Source organism: Ostrinia nubilalis, chromosome 23 (genome assembly GCF_963855985.1).
Source record: "Ostrinia nubilalis chromosome 23, ilOstNubi1.1, whole genome shotgun sequence".
In the NCBI taxonomy this organism is placed as follows: domain Eukaryota; kingdom Metazoa; phylum Arthropoda; class Insecta; order Lepidoptera; family Crambidae; genus Ostrinia; species Ostrinia nubilalis.
Window position 1 is genome coordinate 923,956 of NC_087110.1, and position 26,458 is coordinate 950,413.

The following is a 26,458-nucleotide window of genomic DNA, read 5'->3' on the forward strand; positions in this document are numbered from 1 at the left end:
GTACAATACAAAAATATGAAACGTAATTATTTTCAAGTTTTAAAGCAGACAAGCTATGGGAATTATGGGATACTAAGTGCATAAATAAGTACTAAATTAGCCATCTTTTGTCATTAGATATTACTACATACTCTGATCTGAGAGATGCCTCAGACAAATATTTTTTCCAATACCAAAACCCATTCCAAAACAAATAGAATATTACACATTTTGTGTTAATCCCAAAAACTGGCAACACCGTACGAAAGCACTCACCTACAAAAATTTATAGTGCGTTTAAAATGTTTTCGTTCTTAATTTCGGTTAGATAAACGACTCCGGCGCATTCGGCGCCTTTAGTGAAGTGATATACGGATCCCCATTATGGGCATTCTGTCTTGGGGCAAATGTCGCGACAAGATGTCCACAATTGGTAGAGCTCTAAGGAAGTGGGGACAGGGGAAAGACTAGTGGAGTTAACAGGATTAAATTCATTTCTTTTAAGTATTATTTTATGTCCTCATTTGAGTTTTTAGAGTCACTGCCACTTTGGAACAATAACATGGGCCAGTGTTGAGAAAAAGCAGTTCAAGTGACCCTACCCAGTATTGAAAGAAACTTTCTCAATTTTACAGGATTAGGTGACCCAACAGTTTATAAAATCACATAAAAATAACATTTATTAGCTTTTGCCCGTGGCTTCACCCGCGTGAAATTTAGTGCCACAGATTGGCATAAATTATACCCTATATGTTAATCTAGGTTACAAATAATAATACTGTAAAGGTTCAACCAAATCCGTTCAGTAGTTTTTGCGTGAAAGAGTAACAAACATCTACACAACCTTTATAATATTAGTAGGATTTATAGTCAGCGACAATAGAAATGTTCGCTCGCTTGAAATTTTGTAAACAATTATTGCAAAAAGTTAATATTTATATTATTACTAGCGGCCGCCCGCGACTTCGTACGCGTGGATCCCGTTTTACTCCCTTCATCTATCTTACGCGGTTTAGATTTTTTCATACAAATATTTTTTCCCGCTAACTCCCATTCCCGTGGGAATTTTGCAATATCCTGTTGTAACTAAGCTTTAAGTTTACTAAGATACCTGCATGCCAAATTTCAAGCATCTAACTTAAGCGGTTTATATTTTTCATACAAAAGGATTTTCCCGCTAATTCCCGTTCCCGTGGGAATTTTGCAATATCCTGTTGTAACTAAGCTTTAAGTTTCCTAAGATAACTGCATGCCAAATTTCAAGCGTCTAACTTAAGCGGTTTAGATTTTTCATACAAAAGGATTTTCCCGATAATTCCCGTTGCTGTGGGAATTCCTAAGTATACTATAACCTGCCCAGGAGTACGAAGAATAATTGTACCAAGTTTCGTTAAAATCCGTCTAGTAGTTTTTGTTTCTATAAGGAACATACAGACAGACAGACAGACAAAAATTTTACTGATTGCATTTTTGGCATCAGTATCGATCACTAATAACCCCCTGATAGTTATTTTGAAAATATATTTCATGTACAGAATTGACCTCTCTACAGATTTATTATAAGTATATAGATAATAAACATACCCATATCGCTCAGCTATATCCTTTAATTAAATAGAAAAACGATGGACATATTTACTGAAGAATCGGAATTTATTTCAGCTGAAAGACGTCCACTGCTGGACAAAGGCCTCCCCCAAGGTTTTTCACAAAGACCGGTCCTGCGCCGCCCGCAATAACATTGTTTATAGCCTGACCAGGAACATAAAAACCCTGGCATAGAGGCGCGTGAATTGCATTTGATAGTGCAACACTGAGTACAGTCGTACCTGTGTTAAATTAATAGGTTAACTTTATGTATCAGGATTCAGGATTACGGGCTAATTTGATATTTTCATAAATTAACGAAAAAATATTATTATAGGTAACCTGGTTTAAATAAATTAAATGAAACCATCAATCGAGCTAGTAGGATTTATTTTATTATTCATCAATAATCAAATTCAGAACTTGAATATTCAACTGCAATGTCTACTCATGAACGCTTCAAACTCGGTACTTCTTTCCCAATTCCATAAAATTCAACACTTAGAAAGTGACAAAATTTTTTAAAATAGGTAGTTGAAACAAACCACAGCTAATTTTCATAGTGGCCTGTACTATACGATAAACATGTCAGTCAATTTGACAACCTTTGTCGGAAACATTATTCAATGAAAATATTGTCCGAACCCTTAGTATTTCTCTTCGACAAATACTTTAACACATTGTGAACCACTTTTCTTTCACGACTATAAAAAGATTTTAGCAATTTAATTAACAAAATCAATTGCGCACATTTAAAATAAAGTTTGTTTACACTTTGACAGCAATAGACTGACATGCAAGCTGACATGTCAATGAAGTTTTCAGTTACTGTTGCCATTAAAAGAAATTAGTACCATTAGTTTTCCGCAACATGGCGAGGGTTTTTATGTTCCTGGTCGGGCTATATATGATATTATGAACACGTAAGTGATTATGGTGTAATTGTGTATGAAAGTGTTTGTTTACATCTCTGCTGGATTCTAAAAAATCAAGGTATAGAGGCGCGTCAATTGCATTTGATAGTGCAACACTGAGTACAGTCGTACCTGTGTTAAATTAATAGGCTAACTTTATGTATCAGGATTCAGGATTACGGGCTAATTTGATATTTTCATAAATTAACGAAAAGATATTATTATAGGTAACCTGGTTTAAATAAATTAAATGAAACCATCAATCGAGCTAGTAGGATTTATTTTATTATTCATCAATAATCAAATTCAGAACTTGAATATTCAACTGCAATGTCTGCTCATGAACGCTTCAAACTCGGTACTTCTTTCCCAATTCCATAAAATTCAACACTTAGAAAGTGACAAACAATTTTAAAATTGGTAGTTGAAACAAACCACAGCTAATTTTCATAGTGGACTGTACTATACGATAAACATGTCAGTCAATTTGACAACCTTTGTCGGAAACATTATTCAATGAAAATATTGTCCGAACCCTTAGTATTTCTCTTCGACAAATACTTTAACACATTGTGAACCACTTTTCTTTCACGACTATAAAAAGATTTTAGCAATTTAATTCACAAAATCAATTGCGCACATTTAAAATAAAGTTTGTTTACACTTTGACAGCAATAGACTGACATACAAGGTGACATGTCAATGAAGTTTTCAGTTACTGTTGCCATTAAAAGAAATTAGTACCATTAGTTTTCCGCAACATGGCGAGGGTTTTTATGTTCCTGGTCGGGCTATAAAAGTAAGCTACTGCGACCTGCGTACTAAGAAACAACACGAGTTTCTTCAAGATTTTGATATGTCACCTATGCATAAACCTAGGACGAGATTCCAACTTTTATTACAACACACCATGGAAAAATTTATTTCAAAATTTAACACCCATTTTTAACTATCCTCTCCATAAAAAGAGGAGGTCTACCTAAAATGGACACTCGTCAAAACCGCGCGGCGCGTTAATACATTTTAATTGCGAGTAGAATCAAAGGCGCGAGTATGTCAACGCGTTACACCGAGTGATTTGTGGCTGGTTTTAGTGGGGCTTTCAGTTTTGATTTTGGTTCTTTGCATTTTGGTGTTGATTTATTGAAGTAATTGATATTTTATGAGCGAGTTTCTTTTGCTGCTTCCTCTCAACACTCGCTTGAATTACAATCCCAGTGATGTGTTTGGGACGTAATAAAGAGTTTTGTATCCGATTTAGGAATTGAACGAGAGTTCGCAAGAGTGCCTAACTTTAAACCACTTGACCAAGGATACTATTGTCAGTGATTGATTTTTTGACGAATGTCAAGCTATGAGTGTTAAATTTATAAGTAACACACAACATTAAATTAAAAGAGGAGAACTAAGTCAATACATCAAATGGACAGTAAGCGCAACGATTACATTTAATATTTCAATTAATGTCAATCGTAAATCATCAGCACATTAAGAACCTACAACACCCTTTATTACAGGACAAGACGTGTAATCTAAAATATTCCACATATTTGACATTGACAGGTGTCAGAACTATTAAAGTTAACCCATAAGCGGCCGGAACGTCATCGACAGCCCGAGGCGTGAATACGCAATTGCAGTTCAGCATGGCGCACATTGAGACGTCAAATTTATTCCTTTTTAATGCACGCGAGTTGATACACTTGCGTGCATTGAATCGGTGCACATTTTAAGTTAGAAGTTACTGTGTGACTTAAAAAATGAATGACATTTAAACATAATTTCACTTTTTTCGTCGTTTTTACACTACTTTGTTGGTCAAGAAAATATGTTTATGTTTGCAGATTTCGTTAAGTAACATCATATTAAAATGATCAAGTTTTTTACAGTTACATTAAAAATATAAAAAATAATAAATTACCAGAAGTTGGTACTTATTTCATATGTACAAAATAGGACAGTCCCCTTGCACTCAATCTTCAAAATTTCAAATACACTAATTTAGATAAACACAAAATTAATTTTAAAGATGAAAAACAGTGAATACTCCATATTTTCTCTCACAAAAAGGTGCCTTTATCCATGCACGCAGTGTAATACCAGTTTAAACTAATTCATAGCGACGCGTCCCGGCGCATACCGGATAAATCTAGTTTCGCCCGGCCGAGCGGAGGGCGCTGTGATAATATTATTATTGTGTAAGCGCATTTTTCGCTAATGCACTAGGGTTCAACGCTTCTTGCGACATGTGAAATCGAGCATATTTTTACATAATAATTGAATCATTTTGGTCGTCAGAGTGAATTTATAGTCGTGCAGGAATATTAGTTGAGGGCCAGTCGACTGCGCCTGCAAGGGATATATTTTGTATTTAGTGTTATTCTTTGAAGTATGAACTTATGTAGGCATGTCCTTGCTTAGCTTAGGTACATGTTATATGTGAAGATGTGTAGTTAATTCCATTAAAAACGAATTATAAAACTATGCTGTACCTACATTTTACCCAGATTGGCATGAAGGGATTTTTTCGTATATAAAAAACCAGAAAGCACACGGAAATATTTATGACACACGTATTTTTGTATGCTTCTATTGAATAGCCTCCGAAACTACTGAATGGATTTGAAAAAATTGTTCACCATTAGAATCCTAATTTTTTTTACGCTTTTTTTTTGGAAAATACCCATGCGAAGCCGGGGCGAGCCGCTAGTAATTACTAAAAATTTCCAGATAGTTCTTTCAACTGCATAAAATATAATCTAATAAAATTGCAAACAAACTAAACTAGCGAAAGATATATTTACACATACACAGAGGAGAGCCGGGTAATCCGGGTAAGTAATTCTCTCTGTAAGTAATGCGTTGATAAATGAAATTAAATCGCACAAACAAGTGCTGTGCTGCGAGCCCCCGGGCTCCCCTTTCGTACGGTTGAAAGCTTAGATAGTGATGTTACCTATTTTTTGTTTATCGATAGTACCTTTAACTTTATTCTTATTATAATATGTCAGTTTCATAGCGACAAGACCGCCTAAATTGTGCCGTAATCCTTTCTTTTATAAATATAAAAATGTTTCTTGATATAATTTTGTCTCATGGTCATGGTCTCCCATGACCGATGACATAAATTGGAGGTTGCTACAATAAATAATTAAGTACAAGAACCAACACACCAGGTAGAGGTACAATTTATGCACAATAAATTATTTGATTTATTTGATTTATTTGATTTGATTTGATTTGAGGTGTGCATTATGCCTAAGAGTTGATAAAGAAATTAATGATTTTTCGGCGCTCTATCAGTGAATTTCATGCTAATAACTTTGAATTTGGCGTTTCAAATCGCAATGTGTTAATCCAATAGGCCAGCCAGGCAATACCTACACAGTCCTTACTTTGCCAAATATTTATACACTTATCGATATTTTTCCCATCACTACAACCAACTTAGCAAAAAGAGCATCGCAACTCGACATGTGCGCTGCAATCTGTCGCAAAGCGCCACCACACAACAAATCATCCTTCTCTCTCTTCCCTACCCACTTCCACATCGCCCCGTCCCACTCGCACGCCCCACACTCGAACGCCCCACTCGAATTGTCGCGACTACTTAGCGATGGTCGGACGATAATCGCGATTGTGGAAAATCAAGTATCTGGAGGGCTATTCCGAAACGCTGTTCACGTATTTTCGGGTCTATCTATCGCTGTCGCTCACGCTGGGATATCGCTATGCGGGACAAGGATGGCAATATTCGAAGCTTCGGATGTCGTTTTTGGAGTATAACCCTGCAAGTATCGGGTGTCCGATTACAGGAGCCGATGTTCGATTGGGAACATGGCATGTGGACAATACACTTTTGTCGGCTTTCGCTTTTCGGACATGAAAGAGAAGACGTCATCGGTAATTAAATCCTGCTTAATAACTCGGTTTGTTTTAGCCATTTTATTTAAGTAGGGTGGCGAATATGGTTATCGGATCAAAAGAAGGATATAGAGGTTGAAAACTGGATATAATTTTAAATTCTGACTGCATTTGTAGTTGACAATAGATTTTTATTCGGTGTAATAAATTATGTTTGATGGTAAAAACGAACAATTCTTGAAATCACGTTTTTTCATATTTCTAAAAATCTACGTAACTCTACATACTTTTTTCGGTCACAAATCAATTAAAAATATTTTTATAGTAGTAAGTAATAGGCTTGAGATAATAATATGCTTTAAAATCCCAAACAGGTCTCATTTATTTATTTATTTACGTTTCACTTTCTAGATATGGCTTAAGAAATAGTGGTGTAGTGTTGCAGCATTTCATCATGACTCAATTAACTCACTCAAACGTAACTTTTAATCCAATGCAACAAAACTCATTTCAATTAAATCTCCTATTTATCTAGTATTCAAAATCATTCACTCATAATCTGCAACACAAATGCACGCCCGTTCACAATACGGATTCAATATTCAAATTAACCCTCCACTGTAGGGTTGTATTGTAGTTCTCTAAGACCTCGGGAGTCGCAAGGACCGTAGTCCGTAACGCCACGTTCACAGTTTCATACCAATCTTATTGACAACAAAGACATCATAATGTGCATTTGTTCCAATTTATTTATTTATTTGGAAACTCAACAGCTTTGTCGACAATTTACATGTTACAGAGTAGTACAGTATATAACTCTAGCCAATTACAGAGTCTCACAGCTAATTTAAGTGTGTAATTAATTTAAGTGTTTGATTAAGGTAGACTAGAGTCTACACGATTTTCCGAAATAGAAATACCTAAGATGCAGCGTCCCGGAAGGTTCGCTAAACCATCATCATCATCTCAGCCACAGGACGTCCACAGTCACTGCTGAACATAGGCCTCTCCCAAAATGACTTCTACATCGTCCGGTTGGTAGCAGCCTGCATCCAGCACCTTTATCAGGACGTCGGTCCACCCTGTATATTTCCGGGATATTACGGCCCACAGACAGAGTGACCTCCCCAATGAATTCCGCCAAAGTTACGTTAATATCTACACGGAAAAAAAACCCCAGGATATTTGTGATCTTAGTTTATTATGCAAATAAAAGTAAAATTTGAAAAGCAGTAACTGTGTAACACTCATTAGACTTTCCTCACATCACATCATAATAGTTTTGGTTTAAACACATCCTAAGACCTTAGTGACAGTAAGTAAGTGCCGTGTGAAGGATCAGGTGTCCCGGACGGTCCCGGGATCCCGGAGACGCGTGGGACACAGCACGTGGATTGTGACGTGCCAAATTGGGGGTGAAATGTATGAGTGTGATTTTTGTCGCGGATTGAATTGAGCACTTGCCATTATTCGGGGCATTTCGGGGTCGGGGGTTGGGCGTTGATTGAAAGAAATTTGAATTTGGGATTAATTATTTTGAATATTTTTTTGCCATTTGCATTTCAAATAGTTAGACAGCATTGTTGTTACACAAGAGAGCTGTAAGAGCAATAAAAGTAATTATCATATAACAATCGGCCTTTAAAGCGCTTCTAGATGTTACAGTATAACTTAACCCTACCACTGCTTCGGGACAAAAGGTAGGCCAGTGCAGCGAAAGAAACTCAATAATTTTCTACATTAATATTAAAAAATATTTGATTGTTTTTATATTGAATGGGCTCCGAAACTACTGGACTGATTTGAAAAATTATTTTACCATTAGAATTTTACACTATCCCTGATGAACATAGGTTATAGGATATGAATGGATAAGGACATTCTATGACATAAATTAGCGGAGACGAAGCGGGCAGAAATTAATTTTACCAATAAGCTAAACGCACTCATAATTATTATCCCCTCGTTTCAGAACCAAACATCGTAATCAATGGGCTTTCATTTTAATTGTTTGTTTTGCCCACACTAATCAGCGCTGGCCCAACAATGAAGCAATCTCGTTGGGCTCGCGCCTCGACTGTGCTACTGGCGCCCCGCTGCGTCACCCGCTGTGTAAAAAGATGTGGTCGCTACTGGCTGGCGCATTATTTATAGTTTTTGGGATGCGTGACCGTTCTGACCTTATTTAGTGAATTTTATTAAGAGTGTGAAGAAAATCACAAGCATCTTCCGTGTTTCTGAAAGCTCTATAAAGTTAATCCACATTAATTTTATCTCTTAGGTCCGTGCATTGCATGCATTAGGGTAATGCCTGCACCTTGTAGTGGAACGTGTATTGGATTTCTTACATTACCATACACTTTTAAACCTTGATTTCTTAGGTTTTAAGTTTTAACCTTGAAATTGCGCACAATATCTCAATAAGGAGTCTAAGTACGGTTCCGATTGCCCAACTAACCTTAAAATTCTCGCGACTTATTTACAAAGTCTAAAAGACCTTAGAAGCACTATCGAACCATGATCATAGCACTAAAAGTCAACGACGGTCAATCTCTACATTACAATAATGGGCACCACAATAAACCAATCAGCATCACTCCACAATGAGGTGATCGCATCTGGGTTCTGACGTCTATACTACAGGCGCCCCGCTGCGTCGTCGCACGCTGTGCGACCGCTGACCGGGCTACCGTTGGTCGGACAGACCGAGTGCGGCACAGGGAGGGTTAAGTGATAGAATAGGTTTAAGTTTCAATGATTCTACTAATGATAAAATACGAGTACTAAAGCTCGTTTGTGGAACAGGCTAATTTGAGCTAGATAGAGACTGTGAAAGTGACAACATTTTCACGCCCCACTTTAATGTTAACCCTGCCACTGATTTCGGACAATAATGGTCCAGGAAAAAGCACCACATAAACTCGTTCATCATCATCATCATCATTTCAGCCATAGGACGTCCACTGCTGAACATAGGCCTCCTCTAAAGCTTTCCACGTTGATCGATTGGTAGCGGCCTGTGTCCATACTCGTTATTATTCTCAAACTCTTCTTAAACGATTTACAAATTGTATGAATTGATTGATGCGAGTAATTATTAAACATTTATAAAATTTCAATAATTTTTGTCCTTTACAAACTTTTATTTTACATTAAAGTAGGTACCCAACGTACAATAAACATGACAGCAAGGAGCTTTATAAGTGGAGTCAAGTCATTCTGCCATTTTTTTTCTATTCATCTGTTCTCTATGTCACTTTAGAGACATGATACTTAGCCATTTGGTCACTTTCACAATAGCCAAAACCCAGCCAATCCATGTGACATCAACTTTCACCCCCATATCGCTTTCACGACAGACTGACAGCCCGGGAACCGAACCCGCTCCCCGGAGGTTACAAGCGAACCGCATTTGCGGCACGCGACACATAGATTAAATAATTATAGGTATAGTAAATATTGAATTATTGAACCCATGGGAATCGGTTTTGGGAATCGTGGAAGATTTTATGAAAAACTTTTGGATTTTGGTTTGCTTGTGCTGATTTCGATTCCCAGATGCACAAAAAGCAGTAAACAAATAACACTATGCAACAAATTTAAAAAAAATAAAATTCACTGGGTTCACAGTATGTAATTATGATGCACCACCTTAATACTGTTTGAAATATTGAAATAAAATTGTTGTATCACATCAAGTTTATTAGTGAAACGCATTTATTGATTTTATATAAAATTGTACGAAATATGGACATAGATTGTTGTTCTACATTAAAAAAAAAAAATTTTTTTTTAACGATTGGCTTTCCTCTTATGGTCAGTAGTGTCAGTATCCCTCTGGCTGGAGGCTCCAACAGTAATCTGCAAGCATCGCTGGCTCCCATCTACCTTGGTAACGCTTCTCATATTCTGTTATTTCTTGGTGAAATCTTTCTCCGTGTTCATCACTTACTGAACCCATGTTATCCGGAAAGAAACTTAAAAGAGAGTGTAAGAAATGAATTTTCAATGACATATTGCATCCTAGTTTGTGATACGCATCCAGCATCCTGTTAATTTTTTCATGAAAATCTGGTGATTTGTGATTGCCTTTTAGGAGTAAATTGACCACAAACGTAACAAAATAAGTCAGGAGAATTAACACAAACACGCGGCATTTTGTAGAATTATGAGTAATCTAAATGTTCTGATGACTTTTGTACACATCAATGATAAAATTTTATAACTACCCTCAACCAAATGTTGCGGAACGTAAATAAAGTAAGATTTCTATTATTTATGTTTTGGGACGTGATACAAAGTTATGCATTTGTTTTCTGTTGTTTACTAAGTATACCTAATACGAATCATCACTCGGGGTATCAGTGATTTTTTTGGTGTTGCATAGTGTAATTTATATGGTAATACTATAAGAAATGCATGTCAATCCATCGTCTTGTATGGTAGAAGCCATGGTAAAGTTTCTTACACTGCTACTTAAAGCACTGATCTCAATTCATTCATTCATCGCAAGTCGCTAGCACGTAGAGGTTGTGTGAAGTTCCGATCGCTCTCGCAAAAGTACCCTCTTTTGAATAAAATGCCCAAATCTAAGTTACGTCGATGTGATAAGTGCCAAAACACAGTGACAAAAATCTCACCAGGACTGGAATGCAGTAAGTGTGATAAGCTGGTGCACGCTAAAGCCGAGTGCTCAGGATTGTCTAGTAAACAAATCTCGGCACTTCGTAACACTAGCAACCTAGAGTGGACCTGTAACGAATGCCAACAAGATTCCCCGCCAAGGTCATCATTCATAGCTCCTGAGGACGAGGAAGACGATACCGAGAGTTCTATTCTAAAATCTGCTAACCCTACCATTGATGTGAAGAAACTTCTAAGTGACATCTCTATCGAAGTTGAACGAGCCATCAAAAAAGAGCTCCGCCAGCTGAATGAAAACTTAGAACTGTACGCGGACAAGATGAGCTACATAGAACAAGAGAACAGAGAGTTAAAAGAGAAGGTAAAGAATTTAGAAAATATAAACAAGCATCTATCAAATAATAATAAAAATCTTGAAACACGAGTTGCAGCCCTTGAGCAGAGACATAGTGAATTTGAGCAAAGTCAACTAAGTAAGCACGTAGAAATCGTAGGAATACCACCACAACAAAAAGAAAACATAAACCAGATTGTTTCAAAAATTGCACTAAAACTGAAACTTGACACAAAACTGGTGAAATCTGCCAGCAGAATAAATACCTATAAGGGGAAAGCATCCTCCATCAAGATAGAACTTACTGACGAACAAGAACAACACCTGTGGCTCCAAAGTGCACGCACGACGAGTATCATACTCAAGGATATAACCCCAGAAATACAAGATAATACAGAAAACGATAAGATTATCATAAGACCGGCCCTAACCAACTTCAACAAAGAACTCCTCTGGCAAGCTAAGCAAAATCTCAAGGACGCAGGATTCAAATACATCTGGCAAAAAAACGGAAAAATATTGGCTAGAAAGGACGACAAGGAGAAGGTACTACATATTCGCAATACTGAAGATATAAAAAAACTAACAGGAATTGTAAAGAAAGAATAAGTATCTTATCTGGTTCCTACTCTTATTCTTAAATATTCATATTTGGCTACATATTATAAATACTAATTGCTTACAACTTCCTCTATAAATGGCCTCCAATATAAATGAACTTAAAAATGTAACAAACCTAACTACGTACTTTAACTACCTACCTAGCCCTCATCACTTAAGTATCATGCATGTAAACATACGATCCTTGTACAAGTATTTTTCAAATCTGTTGCAAAGCATTAGCAATGTTAAAAATAATCTAGATGTAATAATTGTAACTGAGGCGGGTATATCAGAAAACGTAAAAAGTCTTTACGAAATCGATGGCTATACAATGTACACAAAATTAAGAAAAAATAAAAAGGGTGGGGGTATCATTATCTATGCCAGCAATAAAATAAAAATCGAATTAATAACTGATAATATCTTACACTGCGAGAGCTTAATTGCAACAATTGGGTATCAAAACAGCAAAATATTATTATACGCACTGTATAGACCACCTAACTGTAATAAAGATATATTCCTAAGCGAACTGTCAAACCACTTAACTCGTTACTCCAATAACAAAGATGTAATACTTATGGGAGATATTAATATAAACATTCGAATCCATAATGGCACCAGCGATAGGTATCTCAACACACTGGCGGATCTAGGTCTACTGTGCGGGATAACCGAATACACTAGAATAGAACTATTAAATCGAAAAATTACACAAAGCTGTATTGATCACATTTTCTGTCGCATGCACACAGGGGACCTATTCACCGCCGCGCTCGACACCACACTGGCGGACCATCGCATGATCGTGCTATCCTGCCTTGGAATGCAGCGAATACAGAGTGTGCCCAAATTTACTACATTTGACCATAGGGTATTGTCACAAGAGTTAAATAAAATAGACTGGAAGGACGCGGAAATCATGACGTCACCTAACGAAATTTATAACTATATAGAAGTTAGCCTTCAGGAATGTTATGAAAAATCAAAAATAACTAGGGTTGGTAACATTAAAAAAACAAGAGAAGAGTGGATAAATAATAAAGTAATTTCGTCATGTCTCGCCAGGGACAATCTTTTTAAGGAGTGTAAAAAAGACGTGAACAATATGGTATTAAGATTAGAGTACAATAAATTACGCAATAAAACTAATAAAATCGTTAACGATGCTAGAAATAAATATTATAACAAACTAATAACCAAAAATAAGAATAATCTTAAGCAAATGTGGAAAATATTAAATAAAATAGCTGGAAGAATAACTAAATCGGTGGATGACGTCATCAGTAGGGCTTTTGACGGTATAAGTGAAGTTATTTTATCTGACAATTTTGCTCAATCGTTTGACCGTAACGTAAAGTCCATTTTGCCAACATGTAACAGACCCTTACTAGACAAAGCACAATACTCTCGTAGGATAGACCGATCTATATACCCTAAAAAGGCAACCCGGCAAGATGTCAGTAAAATAATAAAAAACATAAACATACACAAAGCACCAGGTCATGACCAAATACGTATGATAGACATCAATCACATATTAGAAAACATTGTAGGAGTTATAACAAATCTTATTAACACTTCTATAAAAACAGGTACTTATCCAGATAGCCTAAAGAAAGGTATAGTTAGACCTATATATAAAAAAGGACCTCACAATTGCTATGACAACTATCGGCCAATAACTATATTACCATCAATTAATAAAATAGTTGAAAAATACATATGTCGACTAATTACATCGTTTTATGAAACCAATGACGTACTTAATGATCAGCAGTATGGATTCCGTAATAACAAAAGTACAACTATGCTACTATCAAAATTTACTGATGAAATCAACGAAAATCTAGGTCATAAGAAACATGTCTTAGTTGTCTTTATCGACTATAGCAAAGCTTTTGACACGTTGCGACACCACACATTGATAGACAAGCTGGACGACTCCGGAGTCAGAGGTCCCCTACTGAAATGGTGCAAGAACTACATGGAAGATAGGAAATATGTGGTAAAGGTTGGTGAAACGTACAGCCGGCCAATTAGCATCACGGAAGGCACGGCACAGGGTTCCGTACTAGGCCCCTTAAATTATCTGACATATGTAAACGACGTTCCGGGAATCGTGACTGAGTGCTCCTTGTACCAATTTGCGGATGATACTTGCATTATATCGGCGGATCGAGATGTAGCAACTGCAGAAAGGAAATTACAGTATGATTTTACAAACTTATGCAAATGGTCACACGACATGGGTCTGGTTCTAAACGCTAGCAAAACCAAAATGATACATATACACTCCAGTCACAACAAACCAAGCAAGTATGCACGCCTACTGGTTCATAATCATAATTGCCTGCACGTTGAACAACCGGGATGCTCCTGCGAAGCCGTGGAACGGGTTAGCCAGCAGACATACCTTGGCCTAATCATTGACGATCGGTCCAACTGGGCCTGCCATATAGAAACCTTAATAAACAAACTAAGAGTTATCCTATCAAAATTCTATTACATCAAGAATAAAATACCGTATACAATTCTAAGAAACCTGTACCTATGTCTTGTGGAATCAATTATCTCGTATGGCATCACAAGCTATGGACGTACATATAAAACATACCTAGACAAAATATACTCCATACAACTCAGGTTTCTAAAGTTAATAGTTCCTAAAAACATTAAACGCCAATTTGCAGATAATTATCACGAACTCTTTAAACACTGTAGAATAATACCAGTACACCAAAAAGTATACTATAGCTTGCTAACAGAACAATATCATCGAGAAGAACTACGCGTACCAATAAAACATAATAAACTAACCAGAAAAGTAAAAGATAAAAAGGTCTCAACTATATCTGCTAAAAATACCTACGGTGCAAGAACCACTCAGTACATCGTTCCGAGACTGGTTAATCTCCTGCCAACTGAAATAAAAGAAAAAATAAACACTAAAAATATAAAAATTATACTTAGGAAGTTCTTTTATAATAATAATTTATAATCAACATACCGTCGTGTTGCTAAATACCCATTAATCTACCTAATCTATAAATATTAATTGAATTACAAATAACATAACACAATGATAAAACTTACCCTTAACTACCTTAATATAAATTACTAAAACTGTAACAAAACTTTCCTCTGACCAAACTATGCACTTATTACACATCTTACACAGAGTCATACTAGTTTACTAACTAAAATAAAAAAATAAAAAAAAATATTTCTTTGGAACAAGTATAACTTGTATTACATAAACATGAAGACACCCTGTAGGTACGTTGCAAAAAAATAACTAGCGGAACGCTGGACCCGAGTCGACGTAGTATCGCGTCGTGCGACTCACCTCCAGCTGGCAAATTTAATTGATACCTACCGCCTTCCTATAATATTAATTTTTATACTTATAAGCTATTGCGATGAATGTGCAATGTCACAACAAACATTTTTATGTTTAGTGATATAAGAAATGTTAGATTATAAGCCTAACCTTGTAATTAAATTAAATAAATAAATAAAATAAATAAAAATTATTGTCCCAAAGCAGTGGTAGGGTTAAAACTATAACAAACTTGTAAAATGGCACCGACGTAATAATGGCAGAAGGTTAGTACTCGTACAGCTGATGGCCATTGGGATACAAAAGTTCTCGAGATTTCGGCAGTAAGATGTAATTATAGGCATCTTCCCACTCGTTGGACCAACGATCAGGGGAAGCTCACTGAAGCACGTGGATGTGGACAGGGCAAGACCGGTTATTGTGGAAATCTTCGAGGGATGTCTCTGTCCAGCAGTGGACGTGTTTAGTTTGAAACGACGAGAAAGCACGAAGGTACAGTCAGCGTCAAATAGTTCGTAACACCACAGAATAATAATAAGTACTACGTACAGAAGTTTTACTTCGCGAAGGTATTTAAAAAAATGTATGCTCAATGTCATTAACAATATGGTGTAATTTAGCCTGTCTCAAGAGTCAAGCACCATTTTGTTGACAAACGTCAGTGATCGGCACTGCGCCGAAGCTATAGGGCTGACTTCGGTAAAATGATGTGACGTGAGGTGCCAAACTGCGGAAAATGGCGGAGGAAATACATGATTTAGCATGAATTATCATGAATAATATTAACTACTTATTTACCTCTCAGTATCTTGAGACAACTTAAAAAGTACATTCTGTGTTTTTATTATTATTTAGGCAGTTAAATACTGCACAGTTAAATACACCATTTTCTTTATTTTCTTCCATCATACACAAGAATACGCGTGCGTGAGTCAATGTTCGCTCGTATGTGAGGCCTTGTCGAATAGTATCCTGTAGGTGGGTCATCGTGCGTGTTTTGTTTTCGATGTAAACTCGCGGAGATGAACAGGCCTGGTAACACCAAAAGTGGCCAAAACGTTGACAAAGCGTGTTGCAATAGCGAACTTGGCTACTTTGGGTGCCACGAACTATTTGACGCTGATAAAGTTTTTATCTAATCCAGTTAAAAAGAAACGTTGTATTTTGATGCAATCAAGAAAGACAACGTTCCCAAATCATAAATAAACCTACAATGAAGCAACAAATAACGAAACTCATCAAAAACCGCAAACACTAATAGAATTAGACAAACGCGGCCAATTCAAATCATTATATGCCACGTGGCTCAACAAAAGTGCGCTCAAAATGCACCCTATGGTGACTGCAGCAAGGAACGGCGGAGCTATGGTAAATTGTTTCTGTTATGGCACGTGTATGACATATTATTGAAGGCACAGGGCAAATATTACAGCCACTGCAGCAACGGTTAATCAACGTCGGATTTTACAGTTATTTTTTATAATAGATACAACAACGTACAACATTATTTCGACAGATTTTCAGTCATAGGACGTCTATTGCTGAACATACTAGGTTTCTCCGAATGTTTTCCAGATTAGCCGGTTGGAAGCGGTCTCAATGTGAGCATCAAATCTTAAAAAAATATCAAACATTGGTCAAGTCTATTTAATTAACCCAAACTACAAGCTAGGATTAAGCATTTCCTAAATTGGTTAAACACGGCCACGACACAGATTTGGCTATTTAAACTTAGACACTGATGTTCAGTATTTATTTATTTATTTATTTATTTATTTAAAGGCACAACCACAGAATACAATTCAATAAAATTACAATGATAACTTATTCACTATTTATTGGGATTTCTTCTTTTATATGAAAGTAAGTAAAAAAAAAACTATTTGGCACAAGATCCACATCATTACAATACAATAAAACAAATAATTGAATTAACAATTTGCGAATAAGGTAAAAGTACCAAAATTGCATCCGCTCAGTATCAAAGAAAAAACAGCCTAGTTACTGCAGTTTTAACTGGCGGTAATATTCCAACTATGACTCCAGACATCCCCCGGGACTCGGCATCGAACCCGGGACCCGGGAGGATACCGTCACGCGATGGCCGCGTGCCCGGGCGTGGCTAATAACATGGGAGAAAGTTAACGTTAAATGTTTTACATTTCGAACGTGCTCGATCATAACATTGGCGAATGTTAAAGTTAGACTATTATTTTCTCGCGTCCCTTAAGAAAATATTTCGAGAATTGAGATTTGCTACCGACATGAAAAAGCGATCGCAAAAATAGTGTCGTAGTGTACTACCCAGCAATCGAACCCTGAACAAGTCTATTTCCAACTCTTTAGACACAATAGATGTGCATTTACCTTAACCTTACGTAAACACTGTTGTTCCAATTCCAATAATAGTATTGAAACATGATTTTATTTTATCTACACCAACGATTATTACACCATAACTAGCATGCTTTAAATGCAGCTCCCTTTCTTTTCAAAAATAAAAGAATGATTAATTCTATCTACAGTATTAAGAGTATTTTCCCTTCAGTAGGCCTAAGATGCGCGCCGCGATAAGCGGTTATCACGCCATTTTATCGATTTTGCCCATACATTTTGACGTCAATAAAAGTTATCACGCCGCGCATCTTAGGCCTACAGGTGGCATTAAAAAATTCCAGCCTGTAAAATAGTCAAGCTAGTAATTTTTAACATTTAGGTTAAAATACAATACATTTAGCTAAAATAGATTATTAATACATTAAGCTTTTAAGAGCCTGGTATCTGTCCTGGTCAGATATACAGGGGACCCTGTCATAATAATATGTAATGTAATGTAGCCATGTTCAAAGAATGTTCACATCTTGCCGCCTCTTTATCCAATAAATGTAATTATTATGACAATGTCAGCAGTGGGGCGCTAATCTAATGCCCTTCCACTTGATTACCTGCCCAGTAATGGAACTAACTAACGCCATTGCCTTTCATTACGGCCATATACGACAGGACTGCGGAATTGAATCAAAACACACTTGAAAAAATTCGAGATGATAATTTTTTTAGGACGATGACTGGTGTAGTTACCCTACTCCTGCGCGATTTTATTTTTGTTTTCTTATTTTAGAGTTATTTGGACTAGACTAACACCCGTATTATCAAACGATGCTTGCTTAAGTGAAGCAGCAACGCTATGCGAAGTCAAACGCACAGCGTTGAATAGAGCTCTGTAATTGGTTCGTGTGTGTCACTCCGCCACTCGAGTACATAATTGTCTATGAATAGGTTTTTGGGACCCTGTGCGTCCATGCGCACTGTAAGACCTCATAGTAATGTTTGTGTATAAGTTAAGTAGTTGTAACAAATGCTTGTTAATGTATGGTCTAATATTTAACCCCTTTGCTTGAATTTGTGTCTGTCTTGTTGGTTGTCCTAATTAAATAAATAAAATAAAATAAATATTCTGTCGACTATACCATGAGTGCCAGACTACTAGACTTCAATAATTCCAATTAAAATTTTCAAAGAGCACCTACAACTTACAAAACCCAAAATCTATTAGTCTTAAATTCAAAGTTGTACTCAAAATTAACTCAATAAAATCCTTCAAAAGCGCGATAATTTCGTCAAAATCTCAAAAATAATGGTCCAAAAACATCAAACGCACTCAGCAAATTAATAAAGAAACTACAGAGTGCATACGGGACGTTATTCAGTTAAGTCTGCGGGGAGACTGCGGCCGTATGTATAAGCCAAACTTGTTTTTTGTCCCATGTTGAATTTTATGTTTAGACATCAGAGTAAAAAAAGCAAGTAGGCTTTTAAAAAGTGCTTTTCAAAAGCGTACTTGCAGAAATAAAACGAGTTTAATAAGTTTAGTAGGTACCTATAAAGAAATATGGTAATAAAGCGAAATCAGAAAACTAGGTCTAGAATTATTTTCAGAGCTTTTTCAGCTTTATGTAACCTTGGGATGAAATCGAGAAATAAAAAATGCCCTAAGGAAACCTAGATATCGGAAAAAGTGAGACAAACTACAAGATATATTATGAAGAAGGCACAATAGACTCTTTCAGTAATGAAAAGAACTAATACGACGACAGCGACGATAGAAAAGTATTATAAATTCTTTGTCAATTAAGTTTTTTTAAAACACAAACAGTGGCATTTGATAAAACATACCCCGGAGAAATTAGTAGTATTGTAATTATGTACCTAGACCAGGTTATCCTAGACCTAGAGTAGGTACTGCCTTCTTAAATATGTAAAGAAAATATCTGTCACTATTTTATAAACAACTTTACAAAAAAAACAATTTCAAGATCTGTTTATGAATAAGCACCATGGGGTCGCTTTCAATTTGCGTCCATCAATGATCCACGCTCGATTTGAGGGCAGGTGACGTTCTCACCCCTGCTTTATACTCTATGGTCCATGCGCGACCCCCGCTCTACACTCTATGGACCATAGAGTCTACGAGTGTCCCCCGGGCTTGTCTACGGTCCATACACTCCACATGTGATAAATATTCTGTTTGCTTGGCCCGTTGGGGTGTATTAAATCTAAATTAAGACGAATTAAAATGTACGACCATCGGTCACGGTGATTTAAAGTTTTGGTTTTAATTGATGCCATGAATATGAGGTATTTTCCGAAATATTCAAGAAGTTTGGTAGGTGTTTTGTACTGCACTATAATTCAAGCAATTTTGACAGTTTCTTGCTCTGCTTTTTTTTTTAAACTGGACTACATTATGTTCCTAAAGCAGTGACAGAGTGAAAGTTAATGTGGTTAAATTTGAACATCAAAGTAAAACTTATTCAAGTAACTCTTCTCAATTTCTCTAGCCAGGTAAATTACCGGCACCTATCTATGACTCCTGCATGATTTTTTATAAATAAAAAAAGATTACGATAGGAGTGACTTTTTTTTATTTTCAGATAACTTTAGCACGTCTTCGGTCAGTCATAAAGTCATAAAAATCTTATTTAAAATTGAAAAAAAAAAGTCCAGAACCCTCAGAAATTCGTCAACAACAAAACACCAGCCAAGTACACGTATTTATTTAGCAGATGTGTGAGATAAGTGACACGTCACCCCTCTATAGGGATGAGCCATACAACGCCATACAACTCTATACAAGTGACAAATATGGCCCTTGTTTGTTTGGAGGGGCCCATTAAAACGACATTAGGCTGGCCCGTCTTGGTTTTCGTGAATTATGTTTGAGTGTAAAAAGCATGTCCAGTTATGAATATTTCATGGTTATACTAAAGTAAATATGTTAATGTAAAAGTAAATGTCTTTTTGTTTGTTCGTTTTCATGCCTAAACCGCTGGAGAAATTATAAATCTATACAGGGTGAAAACGATAAGTGATGTCACTCGATTATTTCTAAACTATACAAGATATCGAAAAACTGATTACTGATCCTGAAAGTGCTTCGCGAGCTCTTTCAAACGATATCAATAATAGGTTAGAAAATTAACTGGATCTATCCGAAAATTCAATGTTTCCAGCTTCCACACAAACATGGTCACTAACATTAGAATATCCGAAATATCGGAGCTCGTAAATAAAAAGGTACATGGTAGCAATCCCGTAGATAACCATTTTAATGATTGGTTACCGAGATCAGCAGCAGGATCAGTGCTGCAGCTGCAGCATTTGGGAAGCTGCGTTCCAAGGTTTTCTGCTCGCATGACCTAAAGCTGGCTACAAAAATTTCAATATACATGGCGGTTGTGCTGCCAAACCTACTGTACTCCTCCGAGGCGTGGTGCGTGTATCGCCACCATATACGCACACTGGATCGTTTCCACCTCAAATGCCTTCGCACCATCATGAAGATCAGATGGTCTGATCGAGTGCGCAATACCGAGGTGCTACGACGAGCCCATGTGGGTGGCATTGAGGCCTATATAATGCGTCGCCAACTTCGATGGTGTGGTCACGTATCACGTATGACGGAGGAGAGTGGCGAAGCGCATCTTCTACTCTGAACTTGAGGAGGGTAAGCGGAAACATGGCGGTCAACTCCTCAGGTACAAAGATGTACAGAAGCGGCACATGAAAAGATGCAACATTGAGCCCTCTCAGTGGGAAGGTTTGGCAGCACAGCGTCCAGAATGGCGGGAGATTGTGAAAAGGCAAGTCCACGAGTTCGAGGTGCAGCGTACGACTGAACTCGACGCGAAGCGCGATGACTTGAAGGCCCGTCCATCTGCCTCCTTTCACTATAACTATGTTGGCGGCGTGCTCAGATGCCCTCAATGCGCGAGGGATTTTACCGCGAAAATAGGCTACGTAAGCCATCTTCGGGCACACCAGCGCCGCCAAGATAGCTAGGAGTCGGAGTGGTCGCCATGGCCGAAATCGGTCGGATGGATCATCATCATCATAGTATCAAATATGTGCCCAATTTAACAACTTTCTGCAACAAATTGAAACCCAAGCAGAAAAAACCACAGGCTTTCGTACAAATGAAACTCCTACACAACAAACCTCAAGTCTGCACTTGCCACTTGCCTGCCCAATCAATCCAAATTCCACTTTAATCGAGAGCTCTCGGCAACAATGAGAAACGAATTAAACACTCGATCTTCAATCTATTAATGGCATTACGCTCTCGATATGAGGGCCTTTTCCAGGCAGTGGGAGCACTAGATTCGTTTGGTGAGAGAGATTTTTCAAGTATAAGAGTTTGAGGTTGAGGGTTTAATTTGTTGGTAACTAATATAGAGTCGACAGTACATATCGGTCGTAAAATTGCATCTATTAAAACTACTAACGATGCTATTGCTTGTTGTGTGTAATTTCGGAACATGCATTTTTTGTTTAGGAGTACCGCATTTCTTATTAAATTCAAAGCCGGCCAAACTGTCGGTTGATAAGTCTCTAGTCTGCGGGGACTCTTATTTCATATGTTTTGTACAAACAAACTCTAACACTTAATAAGAAGTAATAAATAATCCGCCCATCGCCAAATTCGAATACCTTAATTCAAAACTGATTTTCTAACAGGCGTAAGCTCTGTCATCAGTCCTCAATAGCCAATATGCGAACATTTGCCTATTAAATAGGCTGACCAAAGCATACAGTCTATCATATAAATTTGAGGACTGTAGAATACTGCTTAAGTCTTGTACAAACACTTGATGAGATCATTTGCCTATCATAAAGCGACCAAAATATGTCTGTAATTTGCGGGGCCTCTAGAATGATGCTTAAATTTTGAACAAACAATAACCTCATAAACTTAACTCATAAAATAATTAAATTAATCAATAATCCGCCCATCGCCAGATTGGAATACCCCTCAGAAGTGACTTTACGTCGGCGTAAGCTCTGTCATCAGTCCCCAATAGCCAATATGCGAACATTTGCCAAACAATCTTTGACACTTAATTAAATTAATCAAAAATCCGCCCATTGCCTGATTCGAATACCCTTATTCTGACTTTGCAACGGGCGTAAGCTATGCAATCAGTCCCCGATAGCCAATATGCGAACATTTGCCTATTAAGCAGCCGACCAAACTATACATCGGGACTGTTCCCACCTCTCGTAACACTTGTTCCCACCGCTGCAACTCCTGTGTAGACAGGATCTACAGCTTGACCGCCAATAAAAATCCAACCAGTGAAGGTCAAGTTAGTCCCGGGGGAAAGGTAAACTATACAGTCTGTAGTATATGATCTTAGAATACCGCTTAAATTTTGTACAAACAATAAGCTTATAAACTTAATTAAATTAATCAAAAATCCGCCCATCGCCAGATCGTTATACCCCTCAGAAATGACTTTACGTCGGCGTAAGCTAAGCAATCAGTCCCCGATAGCCAATATGCGAACATTTGCCTATTAAGCGCTTAAAGTCGCGCAGTCGGTAATCAGTTGTCGCTGCGACACGCCCACCGATTGAATTAAAGCATTGAGCCCTTAATGCCCGGGATGTGGACAAAACGGGACGCCCGGGCGCGACACTTGTAGGGACGCGGTGGGACTGCTAGCGAGTTTATAAGCGGAGCGGATCACAAACAAAAATGCCTTTAAACTTCACCATAAACTAAAAAATTTGTTCATTCGTTTCAACTAAGAGACAGCTGTGAGAGGCATACGTCTACGTCTGATGCATGGTGTCCACTCGAGAACAAAACTTATAGATTAAGATTTCTTTAAATCTATGTTATAGTATAGGGTATATCAACTGAGGTGCTTATAAGCGATTTTTTTTTGCAAGTACATAACAGCTTGAGTGACAAGTTCCCATATTAAATGCTTACAGTATGTGGTGTATATCTGTTCATACTAGTATTTCTTTATACCTTTGTATAACAACACCTGACATTCGCTGGTCCAATGATAGTTTAATTTTCATAATCAAATAACAGAAATAAATTGAAATTAAAATAAATATTAAAATACCCGCTGCAATTCAAACCGCAGCTCTATCCTCGCCGTAATTTCGACAGAGGACATTTTTAATAAATTAAAAATGGCGGGGGTTCAATGATTATTTGATATTCAGGGTAAATATTTGTTTTTTATTAGCGCCATACATCTGGACGGTCTTGGATGTTTTTTGAAAGCATACTCGATGTTTTTTTGTGTTATTGGAATACACGTGTTGAGGAAAATAGGCCATGTTTGAAATTAGATATTTATTTAATTAGATGTAGACATAGTTACTATTTATTCGTATACAATTTACCAGACAAAATTTTGGTGTTTTTCATATTAATTTACAAAGAAAATAGAGTGAACGAAAATAATTTAACTTGTGAAGTATGGTCTGCTTACAATGTTTTGCCAATTAATTATTCCCAGGAGACCCCAACTACGCATTTTGCGAAAATCGAATTTTGAATCGAGTGCCCATTCTGCGTCAAACCCATTTAAAACTAGATGTACGTGTCCAATAAAAGTATGAAAATATGTATTAATACAAGAAAAATATAAAAGATTAAAATAAGTAGCCATGAAGCGTCATAAATTCCACTCGATTGAAGTAATCGAATCGAAGCAACATGTGTACGCGATAACCGAACATTAGCACCCTTCCGATCGTTCCAGCCGTATGGTCGGTAATACCACTAATACAGTCTCCCCAATATAGAATTGTAATTTTGAGCTCTATTGCTACTGTAGTTAGAGTATACAAAAATTCGGCGTTGTAAATTCAATCAATGATAATCACTTGTAATCCGTATGCGTTGATTTAACGCATTACAGTTTATTTAGCCGCAATCGATCATAATGGATAATTCAGGGTGTGTAAGAACACGAAATTTCCCTAAAACTTGGTAATCAATGCCTAAAGTTGAAGCGAAGTGTATAAGTACATCGAATATCCTAAAACAAGGTGTGTGTCAATACGGCATTGGTTTTATTCTGTGTAATCCGAAAGAGGGCGATTTTGGTCAAATTAAAAAAAATCTCCTTAATATTTGTACGGGGAAGTGAATTTTTTCAGCTATCAGCCCTTCTTTGCAAAAAGCTTTTTTGCTAAAATTGTCTAAATATGCGTAAAATTATAATTACTGGCAGATTTTTAGGTTCAAATAAAAACGAACCGCTCCGCTAAAGTTAGCGGGAATTGCCCCAGAGCTGTCAAAACAAAGACAATGAGTTTGAGTGACGCGAGCGCACACGGAGTTTGATAACTAGGCGCAAATGGCGCGAACTTTGTCGTGATATATTAGGGTTCAATTATTGAATGCAGCACTTTTAATTATGAAAATTGTTTGTTAAATACACATTTACTTGATGCTACTTCACTTCTTATTATAATATGACTTATCCCCCCCCCCCCCCCCTCTAGGCCAGAAACTGGGTATTAGCACTCATATTCTGTATTATTATGTTCAATACAAACAATCATAAAGTTACACTCACCCCAACCGCGTCTCCGCATTCCATCGAATACTATGAAAATGTGGTTTTTGGACATAGCGATACTTATTTTTCACAATTTTTATTTTTAAAAATTACTGGTCGATAGGTTACTTTATTTTGTTGAATAAATGTTATAAAAAGTTTTTTTCTAAAACTGATAGTTTAGTTGGAAAAAAATATTTTCCATCCCAATAGTACGCCGGCTGCGCTCGATTCGGATATAGTGACGTCACGCGGCCCTGCGTACGTTGACTTTTAGCGGCAAAAACGGCCTATGTTTATTACTTAATATCTTCGTAAGTAATGGTCCGATTTGGATAATTCAAAAAGATATATCTTTCTTATGTCTTAAAGATTAACGTAGATACTAGTTTTATTGAATTTTCTACAACAGTACTGATCCTCATTGACGTCCACTGCAGGACAAAGGCCTCCCTCAAGGATTTCCATAACGACCGGTCCTGTACTGCCCGTTGTATTATCATCATCAACAGCCCTTTACAGTCCACTGCTGAATTATGAGCCTCCTCCACTATAGTGGAGAGTTTTGCCATAATCCCCACGCTTGGCAGGCGGGTTGGAGATCGCAATTTAAAAGATTGATGTTTTTCAGAGAGCGCTGCTGCCCGTTCTCTGTTTCATGTGTAGTCCGTAGTTTTCGTTGTATTATAAAGTCAACAAAACTGGAACCTACATCAAAACACAACACCGCCCTTGCCTGCACACAGGCATCTAGTAGTAATCCAATTTGTCTAATGCACTCTGGCTCCGAGGGTGCTGGTGACACAGGAGGCTAGCCCGTAAGTCAGAGGTGTAAGGGAGGAAATTGTATGCTTGTAAGGGTAATAGGTTTTTGAGAAGCATACCGCGATAATGTTATTTCGTACCTTTGAAATGACATAGTGCAGTATTGAACCAAAAACCTTTTGGAGACCAGAATCATTTTAGAGTTTTTGGGGTCACATTGTCACGTTGTCTAGTACCCATAGTACAAGCTTTGCTTAGTTTGGGACTAGAAGCGCAGTGTAAAATGTCCAAGGATATTTATTTATTTATTTATTTATTTATTTTTTACATTATGAAATGAGCTATGTGAATAATTTGCTATGTTGCAGAATATACTGAGATCCATCAGTTAGAGAACTCACTTGTACACAACATTTAGTAAAAATCGGCTCATGAATTGATGATGGTGAAATGAAATATTTTTTCATAACTTTGACCAAGATTTGGCATTTTTGAAAACGTCCAAGTCTTTGTCCATCTGTTAAGGAAAATAAGGGGCTTTTCACATGTCACC

General features: G+C 37.0%; 1 protein-coding gene across 1 annotated transcript in view; it reads right to left on the minus strand.

The window, feature by feature from the left end:
- Positions 1-26,458, minus strand: part of LOC135083186 (227 kDa spindle- and centromere-associated protein) — a gene marked incomplete at its 5' end in the record, with an annotated part of 82,380 nt that overhangs the window by 6,196 nt on the left and 49,726 nt on the right. The gene's annotated exons all lie outside the window — the stretch shown is intronic.